Source organism: Jaculus jaculus, chromosome 7, assembly GCF_020740685.1.
Source record: "Jaculus jaculus isolate mJacJac1 chromosome 7, mJacJac1.mat.Y.cur, whole genome shotgun sequence".
Lineage (NCBI taxonomy): Eukaryota > Metazoa > Chordata > Mammalia > Rodentia > Dipodidae > Jaculus > Jaculus jaculus.
Window position 1 is genome coordinate 154,060,488 of NC_059108.1, and position 27,680 is coordinate 154,088,167.

At 51.4% G+C, this 27,680-nt stretch overlaps 1 protein-coding gene and 1 non-coding gene across 3 annotated transcripts in view; both read left to right on the forward strand.

The window, feature by feature from the left end:
* Positions 1–1,963: 1,963 nt before the first annotated feature.
* LOC123462535 lies at positions 1,964–2,066 on the forward strand. Its single transcript, XR_006638346.1, has one exon. It is a non-coding gene; the product is annotated as a U6 spliceosomal RNA (small nuclear RNA).
* A 14,201-nt stretch (positions 2,067–16,267) lies between these two features.
* Syne3 (spectrin repeat containing nuclear envelope family member 3) overlaps positions 16,268–27,680 on the forward strand; it is an 86,406-nt gene continuing 74,993 nt past the window's right edge. The window contains exon 1 of one of the 2 annotated variants that reach the window (XM_045155130.1): positions 16,268–16,287. The gene's annotated coding sequence lies outside the window, so the exon portion shown is untranslated. The remainder of the gene's footprint in view (positions 16,288–27,680) is intronic. The other variant, XM_045155131.1, reaches the window with a different exon arrangement.

Below are 27,680 nucleotides of genomic sequence, written 5' to 3' on the forward strand. Positions count from 1 at the left end.
CAACACTCTTGTGTTGTCTCTTCTCAATATCAGGTGGTTTCATAACATGTCATTACCTTCCAAACACTTCTGAGGAGGAGCACAGACCACAACATTCAGAGCCAGGAGCGCGGACAAGGTGTCACGCATGTCATGGGGCCATGGCTCTGCTGATCATCACAGTCGCAGCCACAAGAGCACTTAGCAAATTTGTTTTCTTTTTAATGATGGCTGCTCTGCATTGCCAAGGTGGTAACTGCCCTTCCCAGTGAGTCCAAATCTCTCCCTGCACTTCCCAAACCTTCAAGCCTTAAGAATTTCATGCCTTCTAAACACATCTTGGGTGGACATGGTGGCTCATGCCTTTCATCCCAGTACTTGGGAGGCAGAGGTAGGAGGATTGCCATGAGTTCAAGGCTACCCTGAGACTCCAGAGTGAATTCCAGGGCATCCTGGGCTGGAGCAAGACCCTACCTCAAAACAACAACAACAAAAATAAAAACATCTTTCTATGCTATAATGAGAGTTCACTGCTCCAGGTTGCAATGTTTCAGAAGGGAAAGTCCCCTGGGGTAGGTGGTGCAGGTGAGGAATGAGGTGAGACATTAACCCTCGGGTTTTTTTGTTTTTGTTTGTTTTTCAGGAGAAAATTGGACGGTTTTCAAATCATTTCTTTTTCTGTGGTTTTTAGCCAGAAAAATACCACTTGTTCAATTCTAAGCTTATTTTTATAAAGTATATCCTAGATATGATATCAAATTTCAGATAGTCAGAGTTTTGAAAGGGTCTAACAAAAAACTACTATATTCTAGCCTGGCGTGGTGGCACACGCCTTTAATCTCAGCACTTGGGAGGCAGAGGTAAGAGGATCACCATGAGTTTGAGGCCACCCTAAGACTACATAGTGAAGTGCAGGTCAGCCTGAGCTAAAGTGGGTCCCTACCTTGAAAAAAATAAAACAACAAAAAGTGGGAAAAGGAAGCTTTTTGCATAGGCTTCACTTGTACCCTAGGTAATCAAAGACTTTGTCATAGGACTGGAGAGGTGGCTCAGTGGTTAAGCACTTGCCTGTGAAGCCTACAGACCTCAGTTTGAGGCTCAATTCCCCAGGGCCCATGTAAGCCAGACACACAAGGGGGCACATGCATCTGGAGTTTGTTTAGCTGGAGGCCCTGGCACGCCCATTCTCTGTCTGCCTCTTTGTCTGTCGCTCTCAAAGAAATAAATATAAACCAAAAAAACAAACAAAACAAAACAAAGAATTTTGTCTTAAAGTCTTAAGTGACATTAGCATGTTAGGGTGACTCCCTAGATGTCTGGAGACCTGCCTTTCCAGCAGTCTTTCAGAGCCTCTCTGTGTGCATTTATCAGTCCTGCTATGAAGCCAGAGCCCTGAGATAATCACACATGCTGTCTGCGGACAGCCATTCACATCCTTTTTTTGTGTTTGCGCTCTGTGTGTGTGTGCGTGTGTGTGTTACACACATGTATGTTCAGAGGCCTGAAGAGAATGTCGGATGTCCTATTTGGCTTATCTGTGTGTTTGCTCAAGATGAATCTCACTGAACCTAGAACTGCTGTTCTCTTGTCAGACTAGCCGGCCAGTGAATCTTGGGTCTCTGCTTCCCACAGGGCTGGGGTTACAGGCATGCGTGGCCACATCAGTGTTCAGCACGGGTTCTAGGGTAATCACACTCGGGCAGTTTTAGACCTTCGTGCTTGTGTGACAAGCGCTCTATCCCATTTAGCCAGCTCTCCAACCCCTTCTTTGTTGTTTGGTTGCTTTTTTTTTTTATTTTTTTTTCTGATGCAGTGTCTTACTCTAGCCCAGGCTGACCTGAGACTGATTCTCACACTGTAATTCAGGCAGGCCTAGAACTTACTATGCACCCCAGACTGGCCTCCAGCAGCAGTTCTCCTGCCTCAGCCTCCTGAGCCCTAGGATTAAACAAATGATGAGCCAGCTTCCATGAGATCTTGGAGTGCCCACTTCATGTGCATGTGCGAAAATTGGAACAGCGCCAAAAAGATTAGCATGGCTCCTGCACAAGGATGATTTGCAAATTTGTGAAACAAACTGTCGTGTTTTGATTCAGGTGTTCCCCATAAACTCAGGTGTTCTGAATGCTAGGTTCCCAGCTGATGGAACTTTGGGAATTAACGCCCCCTGGAGGCGGTGTATTGTTGCGGGCGGGCTTAGGGTGATATAGCCAGTTTCCCTATACCAGTGTTTGGCACACTTTCCTGTTCCTGTTGTCCACCTGATGTTGGCCAGTAGGTGATGTCCATCCTCTGCTCATGCCATCATTTTCCCCAGCCATCATGGAGCTTCCCCTTCGAGACTGTAGGCCAAAATAAACCTCTTTTTTCCCCTCAAGCTGTTCTTGATTGGGTGATTTCTACCAGCAGTGGGAACCTGACTGTAACCCTTACCATATTTTTAAAAGAGATCCTCTTGAAGGAATTTTACTTCTGTTCAAAAAACAAATCATCTCTCAAGGTCATTTCATTTTTTTTGAGAAACTGGTCATTTTGCAGTGTGTCTGTCTTGCCGGGAATGGCCGGCAGGGGGCACCAGTCAGCCGTCTCTGGAAGCGGGGGCAGCGCAGGAGAGGGCTGGCGTGGTGGCGCAGTCTGGGAACCCCGGGATTCATCGGGTTCCAGGACAGCCGCTCCTCGTCCGGTGCCGCGTTTCCCTGGGGCAGGGACCGGCTGGCTGGCTTCCCTGCTACACCGCAGAGGAGATGCTGCGCACGTCAAGGGCTGACAGCACCGCGGGAGGAAGCGATGGCTGGGGTTGAAACCAAACAGAAACGCCAGCCTTCTGGAAGCACCTGGTGTAAGACCACAGCGTTCACAGACCCTTGCAGCACACCGCCGGGTGACCGGGTGACCGGGAGCAGGGTCACAGCCAGGCGCGGTGCTGGGGCGGCGGCAGAAAGAGCCAGGAGCGGCCTCGGCCACGTGTCAACAGCCTGTCTCAAACAAACAGAAAAAAAAAAATTAAATGTATTTATTTATTAGAGGGAGAGAGTGGGCACGCTAGGACCTCCAGCCACTGCATACGAACTCCAGGTGCACGTGACCCCTGTGCATCTGCCTTACCTGGGTCCTGGGGTGTCTAACTGGGATCCTTTCGCTTTGCAGGCACATGCCTTAATCGCAAAGCCATCTCTCCAGCCCAGAAATATATTTTTTAAGTAAGTTAAAGTCGGGTGTGGTGGCACACACCTGTCATTTCAAATCAGGAGGGTCAGGAGTTAAGATTATCTTTGACTACATAGGTCTAGATCATCCTGGGCTATATGAGACCCTGCCTCAAAAAGCCAGTAATAATATAATAATTAATAATATAGTAAGGTGAAGCAAATTACACATGCTTTAGATATAATATATTATGTAATAAGATTGTAAAAAATCACAGTTTAGGGCTGGAGACATAGCTTAGCAGTTAAGGCACCTGCCTGTGAAGTCTTAAGGATCCAAGTTTGATTCCCCAGTACCCATGTAAGCTAGATGCATAAGGTGATGCATGCATCTGGAGGTCATTTGCAGTAGCTAGAGGCACTGGCATACCCATTCTTCCCCCACCCTCCGCCAAATAAATAAAATGCTGAAAAAAAAACTTTAAAAATCACAGTTTAAAGGAGCTAAAAAAAATGAATAAAAGCTATGTTAAACTTGAAGCCAGGCATGGTAGTGCCCACCTGTAATCTCAGTACTTGGGGCTGAGGCAGGAGGATCACCAGTTCTGGGCCAGTCTGAGCTACTGCTGCCTGAAAAAGAAAATCTTAAATCTAACTAAAATTCAGAGGAAAGCTTGGTTCCTCTGTGACGCTAGATAAGCGTTCTGTTTTGTGCCTCATACAACTCCGAGGCGCGCACATTGGAGACACGGTGTTAAGGACGTGGTGAGGGGTTGAATGATATTGGCCCAAGTTGTCTATGCGGACCATGTGTGGAGTTTGATGAGAAAGATGAGCCAGCACCACACAGGAAGGGCACACTGTGGACAAGGCAGTTCCACTGGTGCTGTTGTCCCAGCAACGCAGGGCGCAAGGTGGCAGGCTTCAAAGAAGGGGACCACTCCCCTCCAAGGTAGCTCAGCCCTAGTCCCCAGCTACTGGCTATCAAAATGCATTCAGAGTCATAAGTCTATAGACTGATTTATGACGCCTCACCTAGACCTGGACCTCCTAGAGGCAGGATTCACTTTGGTGGCGTGGTGCCTAAGCATTGTCGCTGGCTCTTCAGTACGCTCAGAATGTGGTTCTCAAAGGGCACGTGACGCAGCAGTGTAGGGCAGTATCCCAACAAGCGCCACGGTGTGCGAAACTCAGCATAGTTTGGAAGGCGGAGACTTGATGGAGGAGGAGTATTGCTGGGAGCAGGTTTGGGTGTTATCCCCAGCTCCCCCTTGACAGAGCTCAGTTCACTCTCCGCTGCTGTTTCCACCTGCTGTGGCCAGAGGTGATATCCAGCCTTTGCTCATGCCATGCCTTCCCCTACCATCCTGAAGCTTCCCCTTGAGACTGTAAGCCAAAATAAAAGCCTTTCTTCCCATGAGCTGCTTTGATGAGTGCTTTGTCCCAGCAGTAAGAAGGTGACTACAACCCCCTTCACATAGGAGATACATGACATGATCCCTAGTGTATGCCTGAAACCACAATAGTATAATGAACCATATGTGTGTGTGTGTGATGTTTTTCCTGTGTTTGCATATCTATTGATAACATTTCAGTAGCCAGAGTAAGAGAGAATATTAGTAAAATAGAATAATAATTGTAATATTATACTGTAATAAAAGTTCTGTGAACATGGTCTTTCAACATGTTGCACTTTCACATAAATAAAAAGAAATTTTTAAAGGGGGCACTGAAGAGATGCCACAGTGTTTAAAGGTGCTTGCAAAACCTTATGGTCCCGGTTTGAGTCCCCAATAACTACCTAAAGCCAGGTGCACAAAGTGGCCCATGTACCTGGAGACCATTTGAAATGACAACAGGCCCTGGTAGGCCCACTCTCTTTCTCTTTTTCACTAATACACAACAACAACAGAAATTAAGGTGCTTGCCAGCAAAACCAAAAGACCTAGGTTCAATTTTCCAGTACCCACGTAAAGCCAGATGCACAAAGTGGTGCATGTGGCTGGAGGCCCTGGCATGCCCATTCTCCCTCCCTCCCTCTCTCTCTCTCTCTCTCTCTCTCTCTCTCTCTCTCTCTCTCTGTCACTCTCAAATAAATAAGGGAGGGAGATTCCAGAAAGAGGAAACAGCCAGGTGGCTTGCTTGGGGATACAGAGATGTGGCAGGTAGCGGGGAGTCAAACGGTGATAGTCTTAAGAGCTCTTCCTCCGGGTCACAGAGATCCCCGAAGGTCGGCAAGAGCGCCTGGCAGAAGGTGGTGGAACCCACGGAGTGCGGTCACTTAGACTGGCACGATGGGACTGTCGGGGCTGGGGAGTGGCAGGGGCGCCGATGGGGCGCAGCTGACACGCGGAGGAAGTACAGGAGGGAGGAGGGCACGTTTGGTTGTTGGCTGGTTGTGGGGAAGGGCTACTGCCTCCTCTTTGCTAAGACCTGCAGCACAGGAGGCCGGTGGGCCATCACAGGAGTACGTTCGTGGACTACTTTCGGACTTTCTAACTCTCCAGGCACTGGAGGGACACCTGACTCGAGGGCTAGAGAGGTGTCCCCTTGATTGTTTCTGCAGGTGAGGACAGCTGACATACAGAGGTGTGGGCAGGGGAAGCGAGAGAAAAACAGACCAGGAAAGGGGTGAGGGGGAGAACTTAATGGAAAAGGGGAGGATCGAGAGCAAGTGCTTCTGGGAAGGAGGATGTCCAAGCCACAGAGAGAGGCCAGGTAAGGCCTCCAGCCTTCTGGATTTGCCAGTAAGTGTGGTTGTGGTTCAGATGTTTCCTGACCTTGGGTATGTCATTCGCGCATTCGGGGGATCTGGATCATGCAGGAGTTGGGCGGAACTTGCCAAGTGTCCTCTGGCTGTGAGGTTTGTTTGTGAGCCTTTATTCTTGGGGATCTAGGCCATCTGGAGAGTTTGTGGACGAAGCAGAGGGAGGCTCCAGTCATTTCACGTGCATTCATGCGTCAGTAACAGTTGCGGAAGCGGGAGAGCTAGCCCCAGTGCATGGGGCTCGTCAAGTGCTCTGAACGCCAGGGCCAGGCATTGGCGCTGCCAGTCTTGCCCTCCGCCTCTTTACGGTGCTTTCACCCACTGACTGCGGCCTCCCACGGAGCCGGGAGATGTGCTGAGTGACAGTCGCTGTCTCTCTGTGAACCATCTAGACATCAGCAAAGAGTGAATTTAGGATGACGTCTCTTTAAAACCTCATGCAGGTACCAGGGCGCCTGCAGCTAGAAGGACTTAAGGCAGTTTTCCTGCATCTGCTAGGTGCCAGCCATCAGCAGCGAGACTAAGGCAATCTGGAATTCGGCTACCGCAGTGAAACTCATTCTTTGCTACTTGGGAAGGGTCCCAGACCATCATGACTTGTCACCAGCAGAAACAGGTTTTATGCACAGACCCATTTGACAGTGACAAGCCCCTGCCACTCAGGTAAAAGGGGCAAGCCGGGCCTCCAGCGCAGGCCTTCCCACAGGGCAGAGTCGCCTGCCTGTCTGAGGATAGGTGGGGGTGGCACAAGCCCTTGGCTGGGTTCCCACGCTGGCTTGGCTGCCAAGGCACACCACTTTTGAGTCAGCCAGGGCTGGGCTCTGAGGCCTCCTCCAGTTCCTGGGCATCCTGCCTATCTCACAGGCTTCTAATATTATCACATGTTCTGAACTGCTAGACATTCAAAGCCATGTCTCCGGGGACCTAAAACCCAAAGCTTCCTCTTCCCGCCCAGTGCAGAGTCTTCCTCACCCCGCAGCTGGTTTCCCTGGGACCTTTTGAGTGGAGTTTTAAGTTACCATTGCAGACACCATCACACACAGGTCTGTGACACATCTTCATGGTCGTGTTCTGTCTGATTCTTGGGACAGCTCTCACCTGGAGGAAAGAGTAACAAATGCCCCCCACTTTATGGGTGTGGGGGAGCAGGTTAGGAAGTGGGCTGGGGTGTGTAGGCCCACAGAGAGACCCAGTCGGGGAGACTTTGATCCAGGGAGCTCTAGGCTCTGCCAATCACCCCAGGGCTGGAAACACACATTGTGAAGTCTGCCTGTAGATTTTCAAAACAAAAGGGACCAGAGCCGACAAGGCAGGTTCCCAGTGAGCTGTTTCAACCACTCCAAGCTGAGCCGGGGCCACACAGTGACAGGAGCAAGCAAGAGAAGGCTGAGTGGGGCGTGACTTTGCTGGTACACAGCTGTTCCAAGCAAAAGAAAAACAAAAACGTGTTCACTGCCTGCCGAGGCCCGGAGGCCGGTGAGCTGCGGTAACCCACGCCAGCACCCATCACGTTGCAAGTTTGTTTTCTCCCTGCCAGTGCAGACCATCGGCAGAACCAGGCCTTGCTGTGCTGGGATGGTGCCCTCCAGCAGCAGATACATCACATTGATTTCCTTCTCTCTGTCACCAAAGCTGCTCTATTTCTTCACAAATTACTTCAGCCTATCAATAGCCTTGACCCAGAACAAACTTAACATTATGAGAGTACAGAGCTCTATGTGAAGATATGGGCTAAGAGCAGACTGGAATTTACTCGGGACTAGACAATGGACCTGTGCTACCACACAGACAGAATGTGAGCGATGGGGACAGCGCACGCTGGGGCTGGAGAGATGGCTCGTTGGTCGAGAGCACTTCCTGTTGCTTCTCGGTCTTTTGGCTAAGATCAAGCGAAGAGCACTTCCTGCAAAGCCTGAAGTCTGAGGAGGACTGGAGAGACTGCTGGAGTTGGACTCCTAGAACCCATGGAAACAGCTGAGTGTGGCCACGCTTGTCTGTAATCCCAGTCCTATAGCAGACTTCAGAGGCCAGAGAATTGTTTGAGCAGGGCCTGGGGGTGAGGAGGCATGTAGATGGCAAGCTCCAGGACTAAGTAGTAAGACACTGGCTTCAAATAAGAACGGGCAGATGAGGGCTGGAGAGGGGGCTCAGTAGTTAAGTGCTTGCCTGCAGAGCCTATTGACCCGAGTTAGATCCCCAGGACTCAAAGCCAGAGGCACAAAGTGGCACATGTACCTGGGGTTCATGTGCAGCAGCTAGAGGCCCTGGCACACCCATTCTCTGTCTGTCTCTTTTCTATCTCTCTCTGCTTGTAAATAGATAAATAAAGAGTTTAAGAAAGAAAAGGGCACATGAGTGGTAGAGCTATTGGCATCTGATTACAGATGCACACATGGGCACATAGGTGTACAGACACTCCACATTTCACATACACACACACACACACACACACACACATGCACGCGCGCACGTGTGTCCATGCATACACAAGCAGAAAAAGAGTACAGCCAGACATGGTGGTACATGGGTTCAAGGTCAGTCTGTGACTGTCTATTAGACGAGACATGTGGTGGCTGGGTGATTAAGAGCAAGGTGTCACCTTCTCCGTTCCCTCATTTGTAAAGTGGTGTGACAACCAGAGCTACCGTGTAACAAATATTACGTGTCTTTCTTATTCTCTGTGATCCAACATGCAACACCTCCAGAGGACCTTCCCCCACCCCCAGACACTCAGGCCTCTGCTTCCCAATTCTGTCTCTGAGTTCCTATAAGAGTCTATTCTGTGACAGCCTAGCATTGGGTGTCACTCAGTGCTGTTATTTCAATGTTTTGTGAATCCCCAGCATACTTGAAATTCCTTGAGGGCAAGAACATACAATTTCCTTTCCTTTTTTTTAAAAAATACTTTCAGCACTTGAATCCAACACGGGCCTCACGCTTGCTAGTAAGTGATCCCCACCAAGCTAGACTCTAGCCCGCAATCTGCTTTTAGAGGATTTCCACAACTCAGAGCCTGGTCCGGGCCAATTACAGACATTCCTGGAGTGAGTGCCCTGGAGGATTAAGTAGGAAGAGATGGGTGGTGGCCCCGTGAGGACGCTACCAAACAGCTGAGGGTGTGAATTCATGTGCAGCCTTACACAAGATTGCCCCAACCTGTGACAAAATGATGTCCTTCATCGCTGATTAAACAGACTGTGATATTTTGAACCACAATGGACCATGACTTGGCAGGAATAAGGTGTCACCCACCTACATAAACCATGCCAAATGGAAAGAATCAGGCCTGAAGGGTCATGTTTTGTATATGTAATAGTATTTTTAAAGTATTTTATTTATTTATTTATTTATTTTTGTTTTTGAGTTAGGGTCTCACTCTAGGCCAGGCTGACCTGGAATTCACTCTGTAGTCTCAGGCTGGCCTTGAACTCATGGTAGTCTCAGGCTGGCCTTGAACTCATGGTGATCCTCCTACCCCAGCCTCCCAAGTGCTGGGATTAAAGGCATGTGCCATCACACCCTGCTAAATGTATTTTTATTTATTTACTTGTAAGTCGAGATAAAGAGAACAGGCATGAAGGCTCTGTAGCATGCCTCTTGCCTCTGGTGATGGAGTCCAGGTGAATGTGCCACTTTGGGCATGTGGCATTATGTTGGTGTTGGGAAGTCAAATTTGGGCTGGCAGGCTTTACAAGCAAGCACTTTTAACCATGGACCAGCCTCCCCAGCACCATTTTTATTTTTATTTTAGACAGGTCTGGCTGCAGAACCCAGGCTAACCTTAAACTCAAAAAGCCTCCCAAGTGCTAGGGTTTCAGGCATGAGCCAAAAAGACCATTTTGAAATGAGAAAATTATAAAACCCAGAGCAAATGCGTGGTCCCAGCAGGTGAGAAAGGCAGGCAACTGGGGGGGGGGGGCAGAATGCTGTGTCTTGGTTTCTGTGGGTGTCCTAGCTACGAAACTGTGTCGTCGTTCTGCGAGATGCTTCCAGCCGTCCGGCACTGGACAGGAAATGGGGTGTCTCTGTACAGCTTCTTGTAACTGCATGTGAATTTATCATTATCTCAAAATGTGGCATTTAATCAATCCCCACTTCTTGTAATCCCAACACGAATATAGCTTCCGTGGCTCACTGATTGTAGGAACCTGGAAAGCTGCTTCTAGAAGGCTTCTTTTTATTTATTGATTTGTTCTGTTCTGTTCTGTTTTTGAGGCAGTCTCACTGCAGCTGAGGCTGAGCTGGAACCCACTCTCAGCCCAGGGTGGCCTTGAGTTCACCGCGATCCTCCTACCGTAGCCTTCTGAGTGCCATGATTAGAGGCACGAGCCGCCATGCCAGGCTGCTCCCGTTGCTGCCTTCATTTCACAGGGTCGAGCCTGTCCTTCGCACGTTAGCAGTTCTGCTTATGCTGGTACCTATCCGTGGAGCAAAGTAGCAGCAACGTTCAGTCTGCTGAATGACGTTGTGGTATAAGATCGGATTCTCACAATTTTTAAGTGGGAGGAATAAATTAGAGATGATCTTTTCTATTTCTCTCCCGTCACAGATCGCGAAACTCAGAAGAGACCAGCAAGAAAGGGGAGGGCAGGGAGGCAACATGGACAGGAAAGTGTCACGCTGAAACCCAGTTTTATACGTTAACCAGAACATTAATTTACAAAGCTGTTTTTACCAGGCTAGGCATGGTGGTGCCTGCCTTTAATCCCAGCATTCAGGTAAGAGGATCGCTGTGAATTTGAGGCCAACCTGGGGCTACAGAATGAGTTCCGGGTCAGCCTGGTCAAGAGTAAGAACCCAAAAAGAAAAAATCTGATTTCGAAAAATTGCCAGAAGTGGGCTGGGGAGATGGCTCGGAGGTTAAAGGCACTTGCTTGCAAAGTCTGCTGGCCCAGAGCTCAATTCCCCAGAATCCACTTAAAGCCAGATGCACAAAGGATGCATACATATGGAGTTAGTTTGCAGTGGCAAGAGGCCCTGGTGTGTGCATATTCATTCTTTCTGTGTTTGCAAAATAAACTTTAAAAATATTTTAGAAAACTAGCTGGGCGTGATGGTGCACGCCTTTAATCCCAGCATTTGGGAGGCAGAGGTAGGAGGATCTCCAAGAGTTCGAGGCCACCCTGAGACTAAATAGTGACTTCTAGGTCAGCCTGAACTAGAGTGACACCCCTACCTTGAAAAAACAAAAAATGTAGAAAATTGCCAGAAGTGGTGGTAATTTACCCACAATCCCAGTACACAGAAGACTGAGGCAGGAGGCTTGCTGCAAGTTCCAGCCTGGACTCCACGGGGAACATGAGGCCAGCCAATGCTATGTAGCAAGGCTGTGTCTCCAATACATGCATGCATATATAGAAGTCTGAAATGACTGCTGGTTGGCAGGAACAAAGGTAGGACCTGGGACCCTGGGACCCAGCCCTGTGCACCCCCATGCTTGCATTTCCACTCTATAAAAGCAGGACGAGGGCTGTGGTGCATAGCTCAGTTGGTAGCGTGCTTGCATCGCATGCACAAGTCCCTGGGTTCAATTTCCTGCACTTCGAAAATAAAACAAAATGAAAGTAGGACAAGTCAGTGCGCCGAGGGGCGTCCTAATTCCTCCAGGCCTGCGTGCCGGGCTGGGGTGATGCCTCACCATTTGGGGTGGAGTGTCCCTTCAGACTCTGAATGGAAGCTTCCTGCCCACAGGGGCGACACAAGCCAGCCTTGGAAGTGGGTCTCTTCTGCTGGAAGCAAGACCCCCAACAGGGAGCCATGAACCAGCATTTTGAAAAGTTGAAGACAGAACACACACACAGAGAGAGAGAGAGAGACAGAGACAGAGACAGGGAGAGAGAGGAGCTGAGAAGAGACTAGGGATGAGAACCAGGCCTACAAACCCAGGGCAGGACTTCTCTGTCGGGACACCCCAACGTGAGCTTTCCGTCTCTGCTAGCTGGCAGCTCTTGTGTGATCTATCACTAAGTGGGGAAGGCAGGCAAGAGATGGAGAGGTGGGGTCGGTCCTACGTTTACAGAACATCAGCTCCTCTCCTGTCCCTGGATGGGGCACCTCCTTCCCACCCTCTTGCCTTACTTTACCATTCATACGATGACGGGCTGATGAAGCTGGCATAGTTACCCCGCTCTCCTCTTAATCTTTGCCTGCAGACCGAACACAGAAGCCAAACTCCACACTGGTAAGTGCAGGCAAGGCTGGGGAGGCCGAGCCGAGTGACGTTCCCCCATGGTTCCGGGGTGGCTCACACTTCCCCGCCAGCACTGATGAAGATAGATTCCCACTGCAAGGGAAGAGAAAATTTCTCTTTTGGGGGAGATTTTTTTTTCTCTGCTGCACAAACAGCCCACAGCCAAGTGACTCAGAATTTCCGAGAGGCATAATTTTAGTGCCCTTCTTGCGGTGGCCGGGCTGCCTCGGCGAAGGAGGCCCCTGGCGGGCGGGGTTTCCTGTGCTCAATTCCACAGATGACAGCGGGCTCTCCCTCGCTCACTTGCCAGATTTCCCCCAGACAGGCTTTCATTTTGCAGTGGCGGTTACTGCTGAAGACAAGTCCAGCGTTTGTAGCTTTCGTGGCGGCAAATGCTTCCCGCTCCTGCGCCGCCTCCTCACTGTTTTCCTCCTGCACAAGCTGCTCTGAAGTGGGAAAAGACCACGGAGTCAGGAGACGAGGCGCTGCACGGGAGGGGCGTGTGACCCAGTGGCGGACACCTGCTTGTCATGCGCAAGGCTCCAGCCTTCATCTCCAGCATCGATAATAATAACAACAACAGCAATGACGGCGACAGGTGTGGCGCACGCCTTTAATCCCAGCACTCAAGAGGCTGAGGTAGGAGAATCGCTGTGAGTTCAAGGACAGCCTGAGACTACATAGTGAATTGCAGGTCAGCCTGGGCGAAAGTGAGACCGTATGTTGAGAAACCAAAACAAGCCGGGCGTGGTGGCGCACACCTTTAATTCCAGCACTCGGGAGGCAGAGGTAGGAGAATCACTATAAGTTCGAGGCCACCCTGAGACTACATAGTGAATTCCAGGTCAGCCTGGGCTAGAGCGAGACCTTACCCCGAAAAACCAGAAATAAAAATTTAAAAAAACGGGCTGGAGAGATGGCTTGATGGTTAAGGTGTTTGCCTGCAAAGCCAAAGGACCCTGGTTTGATTCTCCAGGACCCACATAAGCCAGATGCACAAGGGGATGCATGTATCTGGAGCTCATTTGCAGTAGATGGATGCCCTGGCACACCCATTCTCTGTCTCCCTCTCTCAAATAAATAAATAAATGAAATATATTTTTTTAAAAATTAAAAATACACCGGGCATGGTGGTGCATGCCTTTAATCCCAGCACTTAAGGAGGCAGAGGTAGGAGGATTGCCGTGAGTTCAAGGCCACCCTGAGACTACATAGTGAATTCCAGGTCAGCCAGAGCTAGAGTGTGACCCTACCTTGAAAAACCAAAATAAATAAATAATAGATATAATAACAGTATGACTTCATAATAGTAAATTGTAAATTCCTGGTTTTGATGGCTGTAAATATCAGACTTGTGAAAAGTATTAAGCCCTATACAGTGAATGAAATGACACCAGTTAAACCATTAACATCTACATAGCATTTTGCAAGTCTCTTCCCCTGTGCAGTGTTACTGCCACGCCCATCGAACAGACGAGAAACTAACCTAAGAGGTTCTAAGAGGTGACATACCACACTCAGTAAAGTAAGGAATAGGGGAGCCAGGAGAGATAGCTCAGTGGATAAAACGCTTGCTGTGCATGTGTGAGTACCTGAGTTCTAATCCCCAGTACCCACATTAAAAGGAAGCCAGATGCTACGGTGGGCATCAGTCATCCCAGCGTGCCTCCAGTGAGAAGGGTGGCAGAGATGGGAATTTTCCTAGAACCCACGGGCCAAGCTGTAAACAACAATAAGAAACCCTGTATTAAACAGGGTGAAGGCGGGGACACACACCCACAGTTTTCCTCTGATCTCCACATGTGCTGAGGCATATGTGTGCCTGTACACACACACACACACACACACACACACACACACACACACACACACACACGCAGCGACAGAAAAGCTGGGCCTGCAGTCTGAGTCTCTGCAGCTCTGCAACTGGTTCCCTGCTCTGCCAGCAATGGGACGGGACAGTTCGCCTCTGTGCACCCAGCAAGCTGCCTCTGACACAGACGCTGCACTCTGACCTGCTTGGGAGCAGGAGTCTATCCTCCTCCACATTCCCGAGACTAGCAAAGGTGGCCCTCTGGGGACGGCTGATGAAAGACTGAGTGGCCATGTGCCACACACTCCAGTGATCATACTGACCCTGGCTAGGCGGGCCTCACAACACCAGGCACAAAAATATACAAGATCAGTTCCTATTATTAGGCCTTTGTAACAGACGAGGAAACCAAGGATGAGCAACCAGCAGAGAGTGGCAAATTGGGGCGATTTGGTGCCAGTCTGTGTTCTTAACCCCCAGCTACATGAAGCCATCTTCCACGGCCGGACACCGCCTTCCCAGGGGGCCACTTGCTCCACCTTTCAAAGCTTGGGTGGGGTCAGCTCTGTCCTGGTGCGAAGCACCTAACCTCTCCATGCCTGGGCTTCCCTTTTTGTTTGTTTGTTTGTTTTTTCCAAGGGTGGGTCTTGCTCTAGCTCAGGCTGACCTGGAATTCACTATGGAGTCTCAGGGTGGCCTAGAACTCACGTTGATCCTCCTACCTTTGCCTCCTGAGTGCTGGGATTAAAGATGTGTGCCACCACGCCCAGCTGGGCTTCCTTTTAAGGACAATCTAATGACATGCCTGCTAACTACCTGGAGGATCTCTGCCAAGATTTAACAACGGATGCATTTGGCAGTGGTCTGAAAAGCAAACACATTATCTGAACACAATGCTAGTGACTGCCTCCCCCTCACCTTGGCAGATGGAGCCCCAGGGCCTGCAGCTCCGCCTCTCAGGAGGACAGGACTTATAAAATGTATAAACTGCCACCTGGTCCACTGAGGTTCAAGAACAGGAGGGCTCCTTTGTATGACTCTTCCCTGGCTTGGGGTGATTACCACTTCATAAAAGGGATCCAACTATGGAGGCCCAGCTGACCAGATTCTACTTCAAGCTAGGTGCTAGGTCTACCCCCAGTGTTAATTCTGGGTTTTACTCAACTCTTCTGCCTCTTCCTCAACCCAGAAGACACACACAGACACACACACACACACACACACACACACACAGTCCCTCTCTCTCCCTTCCCCCCCCCCTCTGGTACAGGTTGACAATTTAATCTCTCAGGACACTGGCTTTTAACATTGATTTATTCTGCCAGCCCTGCTAAGAAACCGAAGAGGAAGACACAGTCCTGGGAACACTGGCCTTGGGCCAGCCACTGGAGTCTCCCAGTCCTCTTCTACAGAGGGCGTAGTCACACCTGCACTGTGAACCGTGATGCTCACGAGGTACCTGCTTTTCAAGTTGTGTACCAGGTAGCAGAAAGCTGCTGCTGTCCGAACAATCAGGGGAGCCTGTAATTACTTGGAAAGAGATAATCCTGGAGCCTCGGGGTTTTTCAAACTCACGGATGCTCCAAGAGGACTCGGACTGGTGCTTCTAGGGGGCGGGAGGAGAGGGGCCCAGTTGTAAACCTCAGGTGTTGGGCAGGTGGAGTTAGCCGCAGGCCAAAGGCAACGTCAAGCCCCAGGGTGAGGGCAGGCACATTTTTAATCCTCGGGTGGGATCTGTGGTGGCGGGGGAAGCGGTTGGCATTATGGGGGGTTCACCTTCCTACAGCCTATAGCTAGGGGACTGCGGGATGGGTGAGAGGATGGAGAGATGGACCCCACCCAGCCGCCAGACTGGCAGATGGGTGTCATTTCATTTCATTCTTGGGTTTTGTACTCCTGCGGTGAGGATGGGAAGGACCACCTCGAGCGCTCCTTTTCCTTCGGTTACCTGGGCGGGGTGACCAGCGTGTGCGCGCTCCCGCCCCCATCCGCTGACCTGTCGCCCCTCGAGCCCACCCCTAAGTCTGGCCCAGGGCCCGGGGAACTCCTTCCCCAGGGTCTCCTTTCCCGGGAGGCTGGGCAGCTCCGTGTCCTCCGGTGTGAGAGCCGGCAGAGGCCGGTGGGGAGCAGGGCTCGGGAGACGGCGCTCTCGCTCCTGCCGCTGCCCGGGGGCTGCGACCTCGCCCCGCGACCCGGACCGGCGCGCGTCCCCCTGGGCCGTGGGGTGGCGGGGCCGGGGCGGGACCGGGCCTGGGCGGGGCTGCCGCGGTGTCCGGGTCCCGCCCCGGCCCCGCCCCGCCCCAGCCCCGGAGCCGCCCGGGGACGCAGGGCGCAGCGGGGAGCTCGGCCCAGCGGCCCGCGGCGCCGCCCGGCTCGGCACGCTCCGGCCCCGGTGAGTGGCGGGCCGGGGGGACGGGGGACGGGAGGCCGGGGGCCGGGGAGGGTCGCGCCCCGCTCCAGCTCGTCCCCGTCGTCTGGCGTCCCCGGGGATCGGCGTCGCCCAGAGCCCAGGGGACCCCGGGAGGCGCGCCGGGGGCGGGGGCGGCGTGACAGCGCGCTCGCGGCGGGCGGGCGGGGTTTCGCGTTCAAACGCGGGCGGCTCCCGCCGGCGGCCGCAGCCCGAGTCTTCCGCGGCACCTTCTGGAGTTTCGGTGCCAAGACGTCCCCGGGTCCCGGCCAGCCCGTCCCCGGCGCCTCCCCAGGTCGTGGCCTTTCGCCTCTCGGGGCCGGGGGACCTGTCACCGCGGCCCGCGCTCGGCGTGCGCGGCCGGGCAGGGACAGGGGAGAGCGCGGGGGGGACGGAAGCCCCACCCCGGGGCCCCCTAGCCCTTCGCTCGCCTCCCGGTCTGCAGCCTGGGGCAGGCAGCTCAGCCTCTCCGAGCCCCGCTCCCACCTTCGCATAAGGGAGGAGTAAAGAGGCCAAAGACTGGCGTCCCACGCAGCCCTGCTAATCCCTCCTTTAAAACTGGAACGGGGTGGAATCCAGCGCCCCGGGGTGACAAAAGAGACTATTTTATCACTTTGGCCCTGGGACGCTTTCCCAGGGTCTCCGCGTCCCCAGGGTGTGTGTGGCGGAGGGTGGGGGGTGGGGTAGCAAGCTTCTGTCGCCAAGGGCTGCTGCTGGAGTGGCCTTAGTGTGTGTATGGGGGGCACACCCCTTCCCAAGTGGGTGAGGCAGTGACAGTCACCCACACCGCGGAGTGCGTCCTAGAGTTGCTGCTGGGTGAGCTCGGCTGCACCTCTTTTACCCCAGGAGGAGGAGGAGACCCAAGCTCAGAGAGGGGCCAGTGGCTTGCTCGAGGCTGGACCCTGGCTCCCTTGAGGAGCTCAGCCTTGCCTTCTGCTACCAAGGCAAGCCAACCGCCCTCTGGGGTCAGGAGCCGGGAGGTAGGAGGGCACAAGTGTGCCAGCCGGCTGTTTTGCTCACTTTCCTGTGAACTGTGGCCCAGCAGGACACTCCAACACGTGTGGGTTTCACATTCCTCAGGCTGGACAACGCGGCCGGCAGCCACAGCTGTGCCAGGCCCGCTCCCTCCAGCCCGAGAGGCCCAACTGGGGAGAGGCTGAGCAGAAATGGGCTGAGAAGCCCTATTTCTGGGCCTCGATGTTGCTAGCTCTGGAGGGAAGGCTGGGCGCTGAGGCAGCTGTGAGAACGTAGGCTTGGCTTGCAGGTTGGCATCTAGTCATGTAGGGCCCCTTGGGGTGCCCTGTAGCCCTTTGGTCTCCATGGAAACAATCCTCAGGTCATTTTGCTTGTTCAGGAGTAGCTGAGGACCCCACTGTGCCTGGGTAGCCTCTTCCTCTGGCGGTGTTGGACCCGGGCGGCTGGGAGGTCCTGGCTCTGGGAGGCAGGACTAAGCAGATGCCCTGGGGCCTTCGGAGGCCCCTTAGGAATGACAGCGGTCAAGTCAAATGGCCTGGCCCACTCTTGTGGCTTTGCCCAGCAGTGTGGCCTTGGAAAATTGTTTTAACTGTCAGTTTCAGTTTTCTTCCTTATGAAAAGGAAGTACCCCCAAAGCACCCGTGTCATGGGGTGCCAAGAGCATTAGATGGAATATTCCAGAACAGCTTTGTATGGTGCTGGATATAGTCAAGGTGAGCAGTTATGACGGTTTGGGGTGAGGAGATCTGACTAGGATACCTGGACATGCCCCTGCTCTGTTTCTTTCCTCTCTGCCTTGATTTCCCCATCTGCCAAATGATGCATGTTCTCAGGGTCCCCACAAGCACCGAAGGCTGGTTCTTGACTCCCAGGAGGAAGGGGACCAGGGAGGAGCCCACAGACGTGTTCAGGTGTGTCTCCTCCTGTGACCCCAGCTGGAGGCCAGGCTGCCAGTGCTGGCCTGTTTGAACATCAGGAGACAGATACACACCATCCGTGTGCTGTAAATTCAGGATTTGAACTCAAGGCCTTTGACTGATACTCTTCATTACTTCACACGTCCTGTTCTGTCTTGAACAATATTCATCCAAGGTCATGGTTAAGATGTTAATCATGGGGCTGGAGAGATGCTCAGTGGTGAAGGCGCTTGCCTGCAAAACCTTAACAGCCCAGGTTCAATTCCCCAGTACCCACATATATCCAGATGTGCAAAATGGCACAAGTGTCTGGAGCTCATTTGCAGCGGCTAGAGGCCCTGGCATGATCATATTTTCCTCTTTGTGTCTCTGCTTGCAAATAAATAAATTAAAAAATAAAAAAAAGATATTAATCACTGGGAAACACAGTTCACATGAGGGAGGATCCCAGTCATCACTAAGTCATGACTAGAAAAAATGAGACGAGTGGGTTCTGAACACGTTCTCCCCGTATCCTCTGTAAGTTCTTGGCACTAACACAAGTACCAGGAAGGGCAGACAGAAGTGAGGGAAGTGTTTACTGAACCCCCCTCCCCTGGGAGGTAGTGACATGCCTGAAGCTGCACAGCTAGGAAGCAGACAGACAGACAGACAGGTCTCCAAAGCATATATACACACACACAAAAAAACCTTGGGCATTTTCATTTATTTACTTGATTGAGACAGAGTGAGTATGGGTGTGCCCAGGGCCTCTTGCCACTGCAAATGAACTCCAGATGCATACAGCACTTTGGGCATCTGGCTTTATGTGGGTCCTGGGAAATTGAACCCAAACTGTCAGGTTTTGTAAGCAAGAGCCATCTCTCCAGTCCCACACCAAAAATTTAAAGTTAAAAAAAAAAATGAAAACAGGGCCAGGCGTGGTGGTACACACCTTTAATCCCAGCACTCGAGAAGCAGAAGTAGGAGGATCTCAGGGAGTTTGCGGCCAGCTTGTGATTAGAGTGAGCCTGGCCTAGTTAGGCCCTACCTTGAAAACAAAACAAAACAAAAAAGTATAATATGGAATATGTTCAGAAAGTTTCTTGAGAAAATAAGAATCATCAGATTCAATTGTGAATCTGACCAGATTTATAAAATAAACACCAACCTATGAGTGTCTTTTATTCCAAAGACACAAATCTTCCTCTTCATAAATCCTAAATGGGGTGACCTTAACAACCTGGGTTCTCAGATTATCTACAGAATGTCTTAAAGTCTGGTCAGAGTACTTATACTTCCAAATAATAAAATCATAAACATTTTGAGATGCAAGTTGAGTTCAGGTCATCTGGTGCAGTTTGCTGTTTTCCAATCCAGAGCAGTGCCCTGGCCAAGGTCAAAATAGGACATTTATATACATAAAGAGGACAATTCACGCTGGCCTGCCACACCTGTGAATGACTCCTCAAGAGGGTACCACCTGTCACACTAGCCTGACTTTGTCCCAGCCTCCTGCTCAGGCCAGGCAGGGAGACAGACAGGTGGTATGCCCAAGATGACAGTCACCTGGATGGGCTTATTTTAAGAACTCAGAAGAGCTGCTGTGTGCAAGGTGGATGCACACTTGTGAACTCACAGATGGATACGTCACCAAAAGCAACCTGTGAGCTTGGCTTCAAATCTTTCCCAGTCCTCTTAGAACAGCCACTCTCTCTTGCTAGTTCATTCACCTCCAAACAGCGTGGTGTCTTCCTGGGTGTAGCCAGTGCTCGTTTGCTGTTGGGGACACACGCAAGATCACAGAGGTGGCATGCTTGCTCCATTCACACTGCCTGTGAGGGTCAGGCAGGAGTCCACTGGAAACATGGGGCCTTTGTTTGGAGTGTGTGGGACTAGGAACACATTTTTACACTCCTGAGAAGCTGGAACTCCAGGCAGCCCAGCCCAGCCTGGTTGCCACAGGGAAATGGTCTTGTGGAAAACAGATGGGTGGTGTCCTGGCAGCTGTCAGGGTGCAGGGTGGCCCTGAGGCTGACAGCCGCGGCCGCAGCACCCTCTTCCCCAAACTCACTGCCTGCAGGACGTGGCCGGCATGCGCTGGGGAGTGGGGACTCCAGCCTGGCGCTGTCCTGGTGCTTTCTTAGCCATCCTCTTCACTCCAACACCACGGTGGACTTCCAGGACTAGGTTGTTCAGCGGTCAAGGTGCTTGCCTGCAAAGCCTAAGGACCCACATAAAGCCAGATGCACAAGGTGGCACATGCGTCTGAAGTTTGTTGGCAGTGGCTAAAGGCCTTGATGTGCCCATTCTCTCCCTCTCTGCATCTTTTTTTTTTCTCTCTCTCTCTCAAATAAATGAATTAATTAATTTTTTTAAAAAGGTGTACTTCTGACCGTACCCTTGGAGAGGTGCTGGTGTGGTCAACAGGGCTCAGAGGGACAGGTGTCCTGAGTCAGCCATCTCCAGCTGCTGCATCTACAGGTGCATAACCATTGTTTCCCCGCACAAGCGCTTCCTGGGCAGAGAGACCTGAGCCCAGTCACAGCCCTGTCTACGGCCTGGAGCCACTCACAGCAAGCTGTTTGCCTTCCAACAGAGCTGGTGGTTCCTTCCCTGAGGCCAGAGTTTATATAAGGATGTAATGAGGGAGCACTTAGATGGTAAGCTAGCTTTGGGTGACTTGGACACAAACTCTTCATATAAGTACCCGGAGAGATTGTAGGTGTTCTACAAGTATGGGTTGATTATTCCTTCTCCAAAATGCTTGAGGCTAGAGGTGCTTGAGACCTGGGATGTTTTCAGATTAGGGGCTGTGTAAATATACACATGATATCACTGGAATACTTGGGACCCAAACCTTATATCAAATTCATTTATGTTTCCCGGCATGTAGCCTAAGGTCATAGGGGTCACCCATCACATGAGGGCAGGGGTGGAGGAGTTCTGGTTTTCAGGTTAGGGACATTCAACCTGTGTTTAGAACTGACAACTGCAGTGAATTCCAACATCCCAGATGACCGTGTCTGAGCCTGTCATTGTGTACATAGGGAAACTGAGTCTCCAAAAGCAGAAATGATCAGCTCAAGTCAGAGTTAAGGCAGGACCTCCTGACTCCCACCCATTGCTGTTTCTTTTTTAAAAAATATATCTTATTTATTTATTTATTTATGAGAGAGAGAGGATGGACATACCAGTGACTCCAGCCACTGCAAATGAACTCCAGATGCATGCGCCACCTTGTGCATCTGGCTTACATGGGCCCTGGAGAGTCGGACCGGGATCCTTTGGTTTTGCAGGAAAACACCTTAACCACTAGGCCATCTCTCCAGCGCGCCCCCGCCACCCCCCCCCCCCGCCTCCGTTGCTTTTTCTTGTACAGTCACCTTCCCAGTACTGCTTGTCATAGTTGCTGGTGGTGGGGCATCATGGCTACCTGAAGATGGAGAGGTTTCGTGGGCTAGGTCTCACTGCTCGTAATCAAGATGGGAGTGGTGAAACTAGTCAAACCTCCAGTTTTATGTGAGCTTCGAGAGAGGCTGAGTCCCTCCCAAGTGACATTTGCTGGAATAATAATACAGGCTGACTCACTGGGGCAGCCACTTTCTTCCATGGTAGGAGGGGACTGCATTTGACCTCCCCCCAGACCGGTCTAGATTTCCTGCTCTTTAAAACAGGAGGTTGAAATTAGATCTGTAAGATTCCTTGAAGTCAACTTTCCTCATTTTATAGCCTAGGAGGGATGTTTTGGGAGCTGAGGCTAGCCCCTGAAGCCCAGGGGACAGCTTAGACTTATCTCTCACCCCCCCTCCCCGCCTCCACCTCCACCTGCCCCCCCCCTCCCCCACCAGCGGCCCTTTCCTTGCTTCTCCCCTAGGGCCTGGCCTGGTAGTCGCCTGCTAGAAGTCTCCACAACCTTGCACTTTGCCGTGGATTTTTTATAATAGCTTTCGGGGTGTGGTGGCACATGCTTTTAATCCCAGTCCTCCCCAGGCCTGAGGCAGTAGGATCCATGTGAGTTTGAGGACAGCCTGAGACTAGAGTGAGTTCCAGGTCAGGTTAGAGTGACATTCTACCTTGAAAAAACAAATAAATAAATAAGCCAGGTGTGGTAGCACATGCTTTTAATCCCAGCATTCAGGAGGCTACATAGTGAATTCCAGGTCAGCCTGGGCTACAGTAACACCCTGCCTCGAAAAACCAAAAATAAATAAATAAATAATAGAGTCTAGCCTAGGCTAATCTTGAACTTGTATGTATAACTAAGGATGACTTTGAACCCCACCCCAGCCCCTCCCTGAAGCTCTCTCCACTTGGGTCCCAGCCCAGACAATAGCCCCTTCCCCTCCCACCCCAAACTCTGTCCTGTCGTTATCACTGACTGAAATGTGAGCTATGTATGTACACCAGGTAGATCCCTTGTCTCTCTCCTCTCTGGGAATCCAAATGCTGTAAGGGTCATATACAAGAGACCAGCCAGTGTCTCTGTTCAGTAGACACAGATTCCCTGCATCCACAATGAGTTGGTTGGTTCCAGGAACCCCAAGGATACTGACTGACTTTCTTGGTAGCTCTGACAAAAGCCTGAGTGACAAGATACTTACAGGAAGAAGTGTCTTGGCTCACGGTTTTGGGGGGCCAGTCCTTCATGGTGGAGGAGGGACAGGAACCTGAGCTTGAGGCTTGGTCACTCTGTGTCCACAGTGAGGAAGTGGCGAGATGGATGCTGGCCCTCAGCTTCCTTTCTAAGTTTATTCAGCTGGGGCCCCCCAGGTCATGGGAGGGGTCTCATGTTCAAGGTAGATCTTTCCTCAGTTAAACTGAGAGGGAGTCATGTGGCTTTGTGAAGTAGTTAGGGTGACTGGGCCCCTGAAAGTCAAGGCCGGAAGGTCTGCACTAGAGATCAAAGGATGATCTGACTTCTTATCTCTTCCCTAGATCTGTTTTTCCACCAACAACCTGGGCCCCTCCTGGGAGTGAGGTCTTTCCTAAAATTTAATCCTAACATTGTGGTTGGTCAAGTTCAGCCCCCAGAACTTGGAGTCAATGGCTAGCCTCTTCCTGAGACAGCCCCTAGCCCAGACTGACCGCTGTCTCTCTCTCTCGTTCACCTGAGCGGGAAGGTAGGGCCCTCTGCCATAAGGTTATCAATACATTTGCCAGGAGATGGCAAGCTCTTGGCAGCCCATTCACCACTCATGAACCTCCAGGTCTGGTGAGTTTCCCCTTGTCTCGGCCCAGCTGACAGGAGGGAGAACTCCTGGCGACTCCCACGTGGGCTCTCTACCCCTCTTGCCCTCCACGTGACAGTAGCTCTGTGTACTTTCTTTTCTTTCCTCTCGAACTCTCTTTCTATGTTTCTTCCAGGCCCACCATGAGAGCCCTTAGACCGCGTGGGTGTACTCATTTTCCTTCCCTTGGTTCTGTACTTCATGCAATAAATAATAACTTAATAACTATCCTTCTCAATCTTATTTTATCCAGTTCTTTGGTTAGAAGTAGACAAGCCTAGGGTTTGGGGTTGAAGAACTTTCCTAAACCCCTGACAGCCCATTTCAAGACCGTTCTGGAAACGCCCCTCACAGACACGCCCAGAGGTATGTTTCCATGAAACCCAGTCAAGTTGACAATGAAGGTTAACTATTACAGATACCATGTCTATTAAATTAAGACCCTTATGTAAGATTTATCCTTATAACCTATAACTTACACACATTACACCCTCCTGTGTTTTTTGTTTGTTTATTTGTTTGTTTTTGTCAAAGTAGGGACTCATTCTAGCCCAGGTTGACCTGGGCTCAGGATGGCCTCGAACTCATGGCAATCCTCCTCCTCCTCTCTCCCCCACCTTTCTCTTTTTCCGAGGTAGGGTTTCACTGTAGCCCAGGCTGACCTGGAACTCACTCTGTAGTCCCACACTGTCCTCAAACCTTAAACTCTTGGCGATCCTCCTACCCTGGGCCACCTGAGCTGCCAGCAGAGCTGGTGGGCTTCGATCCCCGCGCTCAGAAGTCACTCCCAAGCTCCGTGGCCCGGAGGAAGTGGGAACCTGCCTCCATCTCAGCTTTCCAACTATGTAGTGCCTTTTCTCTGTGGGCTCTGGAATGTCACAGATTTGCAGGGGCCAGGGACACACCCTGGACCACCAGTCCTGTCACCTCTGCCCATGCTGTATTCTCTGGGGAAGAGGAGTTCCTCTGCATTTGTTTGCTAGCTGTTAAGACTTGGTGACCACAAGCCGGCGGTTAGCCTGTGTGCCAGTTGGGGCTGCCAGGCTAAACAGTCATTCTCCGGTCCGCAAGCCTGGCTTGTGTAATTTGCCCACATGCCCGTTTGTGGACTTCAAGCTCAACTTTGCTCAGAAACAATTTAAGGGACTATATATATGTTAAACAAGTTCTGTCTTTAGGCTTCTCTTGTCCCTGTTTCTTCCTTCTGGTTAAAACTACCCAGATGCCCAGAGAGGGGAACCCCAGGCGAGGCTCTCCAGAGTGCTGTCATTGCTCCTGTGAGGAGAAGGAGAAGGGAGGATGGCTCTATGAGTTCCTGTGTTCGTCCCCCACAGGAAGCAACGGGGTTAGTCATCAAGCTTGTAGCTGGAGCCAGCTCTGGTCTGGGAGCCAGAGAGGCACGTGCTTGCAGCTGGGACCTGGGCTCTTCCGCTCTGTAACCCACATACCCTGGGCAACTGCATTCCTTCACTGTACTTGACCTTGACTGGGATGGACATCGGGTATGAAGGTGCCCTACCCCGTGTGACCAGTCTAGTGTGTGAGAAGGGTAATTTAAACACAGGCCCACCCTAGATGGCCTGGAGGGAGGGCAGCTCAGAGGATTGGGAGAGGCACCAGGAAAGACCCTTTAATTTTTTTAAAATATTTTATTTACTTATTTATTTATGCAAGACACACACACACAGAGAGAGAGAGAGAGAGAAAGTATGGGCATGCCAAGGCTTCTGCCTCTGCAAATGAATTCCAGATATATGTGGCACTTAGTGCATCTGGCTTTATGTGGGTGTGGGGAAATCAAACTAGGGTCCTTAGGTTTTGCAGGCAAGCACCTTAACCACCGAGGCATCTCTCCAGCCCCTTAGCTTTATAAAAATCAATTATTTATTATTATTATTATTAAGTATGTAATTTGTTTATTAGAGATAGAGAGAGGCAGAGGAAGAGAGAATGGGCACGCTAGGGCCTCCAGCCACTGCAAAGGTACTCCAGACACATGTGCCATATTGTGCATCAGGCTTTACATAGGTACTGGGAAATTAAACCTAGGTCCTTTGATTTTGCATCTTTCCTGTGCAGACCAGACTCTTGCGACCCCTTCCTGCTATGCCTGCATTCTTGAGGACCGGCATCATCAGGTGGGGAGGAGGCACTCAGACCTCCAGCAGCCATGTGCGGCACCAGGCCAAGGGACCTTCATGTCTGCCCAGAGCTCCAGGTTAGATGCTCCAGCCTAGAGATAAACATGTGAGGAAGGCTTAGTTTTCCTGAGCATCAACAGAGCAAGTGGGGAAGCTTCTAGAAGGTTCTAGAGACAGAATTCTGGGGTGGCTATTTGAAAGAATGGAATTTTCAAGGTTTTAGGAAACACATTCCAGAAGTGAGTCTGAATAATTTTAGCCTTGTATTTTTGTTTTTGTCGTTACTATTTTTTTTTGCTGTTGTTGTTTGTTTTTGTTTTTTCAAGGTAGGGTCTCGCTCTAGCCCAGGTTGACCTGCAATTCACTATGTAGTCTCAGGGTGGTCTTGAACTCACAGTGATCCTCCTACCTCTGCCTTCTGAGTGCTGGGATTAAAGGAGTGTGCCACCATTCTTGGCTTTGTTTTGTTTTTCAAACAAGGTCGTGCTACGTGTCTCTAGATGGTCTGGTACCTGTTTTGTATCCCAAACTGGCTTTGAATGCATGGCAGTGCTCCTGGGATTACAGCTGGTGCCACCTCACCACACTGGCCTTGGTTTTCCTGTGTGCTCAGAAGTGGAACTGCCCTCACTGGCAGTGGTTGTCTTAGTTCAGCACACGTGTGCATGCTGGGCACCGCTGTGCCCGGCACTGTGAACGCACACGTGTGCACGCTGGGCACCACTGTGGGTGGCACTGAGTGCACAAGGCCGCGTGGGAAGGAGGCCTCAGGACGTGCAGCTCAGGCAAGGGAGGCGGTGGCTGCATCGGGCAGCTCAGTATCTGCCAGTGGTGCCCGCAGCACAGATGGCTGAGCAGTCGTTCTCTGCACCCGAGCTCTACAACGGAGGCTGTCAGAGAATGGGTCACTCAGGCATGGTCACTGTCCAGTCAGTCACCTGGCACAAGCCTCCCTCGCAGGCCCCCGGGCCAGGCTGCTTGGCCCCTAGCAGCGCCACGTGTACCATGGGGCTGTCGGGCCCCGTGACTGGCTGAGGGGGCGGAACGAGGGTGGACTTGGGGAGGGACGGCGAGGTGGGAGTAGGTGCCAGCTGATCCCAGTCTGGCCAAAGTGGAGGAGTTTCCCAGGATGGACACTAAAATCTGAAAAGTGCCCAGAAAACCAGGACAAATGGGTAACCCCAGGTCACTTTTGCGTGATGGTTGGGGTCACCCTGCCCTGTTCCTGTACTTACGGGACCTCTCTCTGTTCCCCAAGAGGCGAAGCCTGCCATTGTCCTGGAGCCAACTCGGCCGACCCCAGCCCCTGGTGCTCAGAACATGTCCTGTGACTGCGTGGGCAGGCTAGAGGGTGCCCACTTCTTCCTTGCTGGGGACAAATGGCCTCAATGCTTCTTCATACTTTGCAAGTGTTGTTCAGCCCCCCTCCTTCAGGCAGCCTCCCTCCGCCTTGTCCTAGGTCTGTCCAGCTGAATCACCTCTGTGACTCCTCCCATGACTGTCCTGCCCCCAGCCTGGCAAGTCCTCTCCCCCCACCGCGTCCCCTCAGCGCTGGACTTTGCTCAGCTTCCTGTGGCTTCTTTGCTCGTGCAGCTCCTGCTGCGGGCTACGGTAGGAGCCCTGAGGTGCCAGCGTGCTACAGGCAGCAGGAGGCCCTGCCTGGTGCCGGGGGTGGGGGTGGGGTGTTGGAGCTGACCACACCAGAGTGCATATTTGAATGATTTTTTTAAAAAATATTTATTATTTATTTATTTGACAGAGAAAGAGGGGGGAGAGAGAGAGGGAGACAATGGGCACGCCAGGGCCTCCAGCCACTGCAAACAAACTCCAGATATGTGCGCCCTCTTGTGCATCTGGCTAATGTGGGTCCTGGGGAATCAAACCTGGGTCCTTTGGCTTTGCAGGGAAACGCCTTAACTGCTAAGCCATTCCTCTAGTCCTGAATGATTTTTAAAAACATTTTATTTGTTAATTTGAGAAAGAGAGAGAGACAAAGGCAGAGAAGGGGCATGCCAGGGCTTCCAGTTGCTGCAAAGTAACTCCAGATGCATGCGCTACCTTCTGCATCTGGTGTATGTGGGCCCTAGGAATCAAACCTGGGTCCTTTGGCTTTGCAGGCAAATGCCTTAACTGCT